Genomic DNA, 9,087 nt, shown 5'->3' with positions numbered 1-9,087 from the left:
GCTGTCACAGCCCCTTTTGGGGAGGAGAWGGGAAGGCTCAGAGCTGGGCCTGGCCAACCAGAGCCATCAGCAGAGAAGGAGCATAGCGCCCCCAAAAGGCCAAGGTTCCTTTCCCTTTTCTTCCAGAATGACTGTGAGGGTGTCCTGGCTCTTGAGCCCTGTGTAGCCCCTGCCACCTATAGTCCCAGAGGATCAGGGATTGCAGCAGGAAGCCCACGGGCTCCTTCCAGCCACCTTCCACCTGCACTGTCACTCGTCAAGAACTGCTGCTCACCAGGGAAGGACCACAAGCCCCCTCTTGTCAACAGAGCTGATCTGTTCAGGGGCTGTACCGTGGGGCTCCCCTCCTCTCCCAGCTCTGTCRTTGCTCTGCTTTTTCCAGAAAGCCCCTCAACCAGCACTAAGAACTGCAATGCCTTGTTGCAATACTGTGGGYGAGCAGCAGCAGTGCACAGGGCAGGAGCAAAGCACAGCTAGTGTGCGAACGTAAGTGCACAGAAAGGGCTCTGAGCTTTGTTGATCCCTCCCAGGGACCGGGATACCCTTCCCCTCCCAGGACCCTGGCCAGGAAGAGATGTAGCAACACCAGAACCACYTCACCTCAGCCCACTTCCTTTTCCCAGACAAAGCTGAGAGTCAGCACCAGTCCAACTCCAGAAAGCCCAAGAGGGGCAAGGTTGGCCTGGGCAGGCATCTACTTGTCTTGGGACAAGTAGAAAGCCCAGCTCTAGTGTGGTGGTTGCCCAATGCAACAGTCATCCCTGGAGGYTTGGAGGAGGGGACGCAAAAGAGCAAAGATGTGATCTGCTGGTACCAGAGCATGATATAGTTGCTCATAACGCCCCTCTCATTCTGCACTGGAAGGTGCCTCCCCCACCATCTCAGGAAACATGCAGCCCACTCACGGAGCTGTTTCCCTATGCCCCCATAGGGAAACCATGAAYGCGAAATGGAGGAAAGGAGGAGTGCAAGAAGTGTAAGAAGCCCTAAATCACAGCTGAAGACACAGCAGGTCTATTCCCACAGGGATTTACTGCAACTAGCACAAAGGAGATGTGGAGGGGGGAGGCATGGAAAGTGGAAAAGCTACAGGAAGTGTAGCAAAGTCCCATTTGCTGCACCTCTTGGGCTGCCACATGGTGAGCAGCAATGGCTCCAAACCTGCCTGGCACCTCTCTCCCCGCCATCTCCCACACTTTGGGCCGAGGCCACTGGCAGGGTGGCAGGTGTGTCAGGGTGCAGCCGGGTTTCTTATCACTGTGAGATAAGAGTCTGGTGGGTGCAGGGTGAAGGGCGTGCAGGGCCAGAGACGCCACGGCCTGTGAATTGTCATGAGAGGCAGTGGCTTGACTCTTCACTGCCGTACAATAATGAATGTAGTTAGAATCACAGTTGATGGTGGCGACCCACTTGAGTCTGGCACCAGGGGCCTGACGGTACCAAGGTAAGGAGTAATCCTTGAAGCTGAAGCCATATCCACGGCAGGAGAGGCGAAAGGATTCCCCGAGTGCTTTCAGCTCTCCACCAGCCTCCACCAGCTGCAGCTAGACCTGCACYCCTGTGGACAGAGAGTGCCGGCAGCAATGCAGTGTGCACGTGCAGYGGCAGGCAGTTTGCCAGCTGCTCTGGGATCTCCTTCCTGAAGTCATGGAGACCCAGCATCATCCTTCATCCCTCTGCCCTGGGAAACCCACTGGCCCTGGAAAATCCCAAGGCTGCCCTCCTCAGGGTTGAACTTGATCTTGTCCTGAAAAGTCCCCCAAATACTGGAAACCTCCTACTCCCTACCATGGAACCTCGTCTCCACTGAGGAAGGCAATTTTCATGGGAGAGTGCACCCATGCAGGAGCAGGAACTATGCCCCAGGACAGGGCACAGGTGCCCACAGGCAGCCTCAGCCTGCCCAGCCCCATGCTCSTTGCCTTCTCCAGCTGACTCTCTGCCTGCTGGCACCACCACAGATGACCAGGCCAGGAGTCTAAGAGTCCCTGCTCTGGGACTCATGCTGTGTCCTGCCCCTCAGGGAGAGTATGAGGGCTGTGGGGAATAGAAGAGCACCCTTCTGATCCTGGGATTGCCCCATAGGAGGAAAGGAGAGAGATGAGAGGGGACTCATGAGGGGAAGGTCCCCTTCCCTGACAAGAGCTGAGAGAAGCTGCCTGAGGCTGCCTTGGCACACTCTGGATACACTAGGCAAGACCAAGCAGGAGCAGGTCCTCAGCACTATATGGAGAAAGGGGAGAACTGGGTCCTGCCTGGGCAAAGGACTGCGCAGACCTCGCCTATGAGTCCTCAGTGTTACCAGCCTGACACTGAGCAGTTCTGGAAGCCCCCATCATCTTCATTATTTCTTGCTGTTCCCTGCATTTCAGGGCTAGGGGATCCCCGTGCAGAGATGTCTTGTTTCATGGGCTGCAATGCTGTTTATTGCTTGCCTGAGTATTTCTTAGCACGTGCAGCCAGGATGGGGACTCAGCCAGGCACAGCATTGCATCTGGGCTGCTGGATGCTGTTGTCCAGCAGCACTAGTATCTGTAGCTCCAGTCCCCAGCAGAGCTGAGAGCAGCCCCTACTATGGAGTGATGATGCAACCAGGGAATAACCCTCCCAGCTGATAACATATAAGTTCAGAAGTGTTGTGGGTTTCCTTGAGAAGCACTGGTTTCTGTGAGAGGAACTGGGGAAAACTGTGAGTGTTCATCTTATCTGCAACAGCTCCACGGACACGTCTGTCTAGATCTATGGTCTGAATCTCTCTGCATACATGGAGTCTTAGAGAAATATAGGGAGTTGCTGGGATGTGAGAAAACGTTGGAAGGATTGATATCGGAAGGAAAGAATCATTTCAAGGGTGAAAGTACTACTAAGAGTGGAGGATGAAGAGCCTCTCTTCTCCTCTGCTATGCTTGGTGATACAGATTTTGAACAAGCAGAAATGGAGCTCAATTCACTATGGAGTGTCACAGCACAGTAATAAACGGCAGTGTCCTGGAAAAAGACAGTTGTCATTTCCAAAGGTACTGTTTTATTCTTGTACACCACAGTGGAGAATTGCCCATTCTAGAACCTGTCATTTCTTGCAGCTTTAAAAGCTTTCAGGATATACCTGAAGGTTTCCCCCAACTCCAGTACCAGAAGATTCTCAGAATTCTGTTGCTGTCCCCAGGAATGTACTGGTAGGGTAGAACCACCTGCTGCCCAACTGTGGCCAATATCTCTGAGAACTGCTTCTCCAGGTTTCCTCTAATGAGACCTGCATTAAAAGGCGAAATGTGTATGCAGGCCAGCTCTCTTCTTTCTCTCAGTTGCACTACGCTTAATGCTGTGTCTGCCCCCAAGCCCTTCTACATTTTCAAAGAAAGAGGGAAGTTCAGGAGTGTCTTTCCATCACCCTCACTTCATTCCTCTCTGGTATCAATGCCTTGTCAGCACAGATCTCTGCACTGCCTACTGAAAAATCTTGAGAGATAATAAGAAAAGCATGAATACAGCCCAGCTGCATGGATTAGCAGGACATAGACTGGCACAGAGACAGTGAAGATCATCTTTGCCAGCTGTGAAATCCCAGTCCCTGGAGAGATTTTCAGCATAATGCAGGAAAACCTGTTCTCCACAGCCCAATTAAATGGTCACTTGGGCTGAGCTGGGGTGTGCAGGAAAGGGTGATGCCTCTGGTCAGGGAGGTGACTGAAACCCATTTCCCTTTTGCCTCTGTTCATCTCAGTGGCAGAGTACAGAAAGTCTCAGAGCCTTCCTGAAGACTTTTCCATGGGTTTCTTCCTTTCTTCAAAAGGTGTGCTCTGCAAAGAGACATTTCTCTCTACCTGCAGGGTATCTCTGCTCTGTACATGATCTTCATTGTAGGAGGTCTGTTAAAAGCTCAAGTTCATCATAGTGCACCTTGATTGTTCAGGGCTCTGGAACCTGCAGATGTAACATTTCTTTTTAAAAAGCTTCAGGTCTTGCTTAATTTTTCCTCTGGCATTTTGGAAGTTGCAGTTCAGTATTCCTTTACAGACAGGCCCTCAGAGACATGGGGGAAGAGGGAAGGAAGATAATGGGGGAGAAGGAAAATAAAAGGTAATTTAATGTGCAAAAATTCAAATTCCTAGAGTTGGGAAATGGAGTCCTGATCCTGATAGCTTGGCCCATCTCAATGGTGTGCATGGCGGGGCGGGCTCAAGGGAAGGGTGGGAGCAATATTGGGGAAGAGGGACCCACAATCCCATCTCCAGCTCAGCCCTGAACCTGTGTAGGACATATGTGCAGGGCTTGGCACTCCTTGGCCACCGCTGGTGTCCCTCTGCCTGGCAGGGACAGCAGGAGAAGGAGACAGGGATAGGAGGCAAAAACTTGGTGTTTGAGATGATACCACCATCTCAGCTGGTGGGCAGAGATGTGCTGAGGAGCAGTCCTGGCACTGGGAGCAAGGGCTGTCAGGCAGAGCAACAGTGCCTTTCTCTTGCTCCAGCCTCCTGATGGGTAGTTTATGCAGGAAGGAGAAATATCCCTTCACCACCATGTGTCTAAACCTGCAGTAATATACTCCACTGTCAGCCAAGGCTGTGTCTTCCTTTTGCAAGGTGAGATTTGCCCTGTAAATCACTCACCTTGGTCAAAATCCACTCATGTAGTGAGTTTCCACTGGACGAAGTGGTCACTGCTCTCAGTGGACCAGGCAGTGCCCAGGAGGTACTTGGGTACCTCGCTCCAGCTGAGTTGTACCACGAGAAGGAGGGATTTCTGGCTGAGGTGATGAAGTTGCAGATGAACGAAACTGATTGCTTGACTGATTCGAGCACCTGGAGAGCCCCGATGGGAAGGAGCACATTCGGCACAGCAATTGTGGGAGAGTAAGAAGGCAGCCAGAGTTGCCCGTTTGGACATTGTCTCCTGTGATCTCCTCCACTCCTCTGTCCATTATTCTCAGCCTTCTCCCCTTCCACCACCCCTGTTGCCCCTGTTACAAAGTTTCAAGGCCGGGGGGAGGGGGAGGACGAGGGGGGATGAGGCGTAAAGGAACCTGGCAAGGGGACTCCAACCTGGCTTGAAGCTGCACTTCTCCCACATGCACAGAAACAAGGGAGAACTGATGGCTCCAATGCATCCCCCAGCAGGGCAGTGACAAGCAAGATGAAAGCTCTGTGGAGTCATTCTTCCCCATGAAATGGAGGGGAGGAACCAAGGACAGTGTCTGCCTGTACCCAGTTACTCCAGAGGGGTCCTGCTGTAGAAGGATCCCCCCTACAGGTAATTGGATAGAATTGGGATCTGTAGTGCCAGTTCCTAGCAGAGCTGAGAGTGGCTCCAGCTCTAGACTGCTGCTGCTGATGGAGGCTATTACAGGGGTTGTTTGGCTTTCACTGGGGGCTGTTGGTATGTATGCAAGAAAGGAAGGCTGTGCATGTCCCAGCTCATTTGCAAATAGCCCATGAAAGCAGGAACACAGGGTAAATGGGAGAAGACAGGGGATACCGGACAGTGAAAACAGTTCATCTAGGGGAGAAGGAAAAAATTTGCCAGAGCTGCTAGATGGAGAATACATAAGGGATGAAACTCTCTGTCCTCAAGCAAATTATATATTTAACTATTCCCTAGAGACTGCATCTGCATCTCTGGGTGGACAGGGGAAGTGCCAAGTGGGTTTTGAAGAGGCCGGTGTCTCAAATGCCCCTGTCAGTCAGTTACTCCCAAGGATTTACAAGGGAATCCATGAGAAATGCTGTAATCCCAGGGAAAATTGGAAAGGGAGGTCCCACCCTGCCAACCTCTTCTATACCCTGCACTGTGTGCACAGAGCTGGGCCAGAATCAGACGGGGAGAATTAGCCCATTGGACCCAGCAATTATACCTTAGCAATGCCCCTGTCCAGTTTGACGCTCACTGAGGAAAAAACAGGCAGGCGCAGAACTCAGGACACTTGATGACTTCGTTGCCATCAGGGCCCTGAACAATGGGCTGTCTCCATGTAGGTACCTTGGCACCTAAGGGTTCCTCCTCTGTGGAGTTGACTCTGTCAGACTCCTCTAGACCAGAGGAAGGAAAGGAAAGGAGATGGGGGAGGGTCCCTGGACCAGTGTACATGCAGAGCTGCAGCCCTGGCAATGGGAATAAGGGCTTCTATGAAGCAAGACTGGACAGAATGCACAGTGCAGTCCCACTCGTCCTGCTTGGCATCCTCTCCCACCTAGGATCACAGCCCAGGGCTAGCTGGGCCTGAGCTTGAGCGAGGCAGGGGGAGCCGCCCTGGGGTCTGGGGCAGGGCAGGGTGATGTGGCCCCGGTGGGCAGAGTGACAGTGCCCCCAGGCGTGGCTGAGTGGGGCGCGCACCCAGTCCCAACCTCGCCCTGTCCTGCCTGAGGAGGTTCATACCCAACTGCAGCCCCGGCCTGTCCCACCAGGTCTCCCAGGGGACAGTTATACACCGCCGTGTCCCGCTGCCAGGGCCACGTTGTTAGAGAAGTACTGTGAGAAAAACCTTGCAAATAGTTAACAAGACTCAATGACAAGGGGGAGAGAAAAACAGTACTGCAAAGGATAACCAGCTCCGGCTAAATAACCTTGATGAAACCACAGCGCTTTGAAGAATGTGAGGGGTAGGTAAGACAAAAACAGCAGAATAACCCAGAAGTGACCTYAGGTTCATTAAGGCTTATTAACATATTAAATTTCACACCCCTAAATGAATAATGAGATGGAAATGACATGATAATGATGTTACCACCTCTTCTTCGCTTCCTATGCTWATTAACARGAATGTGAAAGCRCAAGCGCAGAGCGATTACCTGAGGTAATRAAATTGTAACCAATAGAAAGATTTGTATAAAATACTCCCTGAAARGTGTGTATAAATCAAGAATGAGAGGGGGAGAAGGKGTGCTAGCTTTGTGGATTTACCACCTAGCCCCCATCTCTGCGCAGAAATGAAATGAACGAATATCTCGACCCTGTGTGTCTATTGGTTGCTTGCACACCGAGTAACAGAACCCAGATTTTGGGACAACAATGTGAGCTGCAGGGCATTGGACCAGTGGTCTGCGGTCATGAGCAGGGTTCCTGGAGGGTCCTGCACCACTTTGGACTCTCTGAGAGCACTCATGATGAACACTGGACCTTGTCCTGGGAGCTGCTGATACCAGTAGATGTACTTATAGAACTGTATGTTGGGGTGTGAGCAGGTGATGCTGGCACACTCGATGCCCTTTGCCAACTGCTCCTGTTGCACCTGGGCTCTGCCCGCAACCACTGCCAAGAAAGAAGAAAACAATATGAAAATACCTTTTCTTCCCAGCTCCTGCTGCCATTCCCCCCTAAAAATCCCATACAGAAGGTCAGGCCAGAATGTAGCTGGGGAAACAGAAACAAATAGTTCAGTTGTTAACTTCTGCCCAGGCACTGACATGGAGAAGGGGGTTTCCAAGGGTTCTTGGCATGCAAAGAAGGATTGAATGAATGAATGGATGAAGAGGAAAGATTGCAAATGGAAACAGATGTAGGGCAGAGGGAGTGATGAATCAGTGGATGAAATATAGCACAGCTAAAGAAGGGATGGAGTGATAAAGGCGATTGAGGATGGAGAGGGGGAAAGGAGGTCTATAAAGGAGCCTGAAGGCCAAAGGCAAGGGCAGCTCTGAGGGCCCTCTCCACTGCCTCCAGCCCTGCGCACCCAGGAGCACTGTGGCCAGTGCCACCAGCCCTGCACCCTAACTCCACCACATTGCACTGCACCACATGGCACCACTCCTCTCCGCCGTTTGCTCCTCGCTGCCGCCTGCCAGTACTGACTCTCTGCTGCGGCACCAGTGCCTCCTCCCAGATGCCGCTGCAGGTGCCAGCTCCACCCTGGGGCTGTGCCCTGCCCCAGCACTGGTCCCACTGTCGGCCTCACCCGTGCCCAGTCCTGGGCTGTGGTGGAGAGATGAGAGGGGTGGAAGCAGGGTGCTCGGCAGTGTGGCGGCACATGGAGGCGGCAGCTCCGCACTGCGTATGGCAATTGTGGGCTCAGCACGGTGCCCTGCGGCCACAGCCATAGGTGGGAAGGGAGCATGGGAGTGTGGGCAAGGTTGGGGTGAGAGGGGAGTGATAGGGCCGATCATCACAGCAGTGACAAGCCATGATCTGTGTTCATCACCCATATGCTCTTTCCCCTCCTTCCGTTTTTGTTCGCAACTAAGGACATCAAAAATGTCTTTCTGATAATGCATCCCTGAGCAAAGGTGAAAAGCAGGAGAAGCATAGGACCCTACTTGACTGAATGCCCTGTGCTTACTTGGTCCTTGCCTGCCACAAAGTGTGTTCCTGCTGGCAGAAGGAGCAATCTCTCACAATCTAGTGGAGCAATCTTAGCACAGTCTGTTGTTTTAAGGATTTCTACCATCATTTTCTTTGTCAGAAAAAACACTGGCCTGGGCATGACATTGCCCACCTACTTTGGAACTATGTGAAGCTGTAGTGATGCACTCTGCAGTTATCTAACACAGGTTTAGGACACAAGGAGGTGAGACCTGAGATGACAGGTGGTAAATCATCTTGCTGAAATAACAAGCAGCTCAGGGACCTGTACCATGAGAAGGCTGCATTCAAGGAGCAGCCTTGCTTCTAGAGAGAGGCTCAGAAAGGCCATGAGGAGAACTGGAATGTTTTCCATGGAGTAAGAAACACAGAAACAGAAGTCATCCTCTGCTCAGCCAGGATGGTAGGCCCTGGCCATCTGCAGGAGCCCTGGCATGCCAGAAACACAGAGATCAAGCAGAGGGAGACCACACAATTGTTGGTCTGGGAAGGAAGGTCCCTGGACCATGAGGGGCTAAGCTGGGTTGTTTGACTCTGGGTGAAGAAGAGGGGAATACTCTGCAAGGCTTGTTCTGACAATGCAAATGCCGGATATGCACTGACAATTAATAAAACATCTAATGAGGAGCAGAACTAGCGAAATCTCCATTTCACATAGACTTGTGCTGCATTAAACTTTGTGGTGCTCGGTGAAGTCCATGGCCTTACTGCAGCTCTCCTCCCAGCTGAGGATTCCCTATCCACTTTTCCATCTCTTATAGTTTACTGGTATATCATAATGTGATGCAGTGAACA

This window comes from Rhea americana, unplaced genomic scaffold, assembly GCF_003343005.1.
Source record: "Rhea americana isolate MKP2758 unplaced genomic scaffold, rheAme1 scaffold_804, whole genome shotgun sequence".
NCBI classification, from domain to species: domain Eukaryota; kingdom Metazoa; phylum Chordata; class Aves; order Rheiformes; family Rheidae; genus Rhea; species Rhea americana.
The sequence above is the reverse complement of the archived record's forward strand: the minus strand, read 5'-3'. Positions refer to the sequence as shown.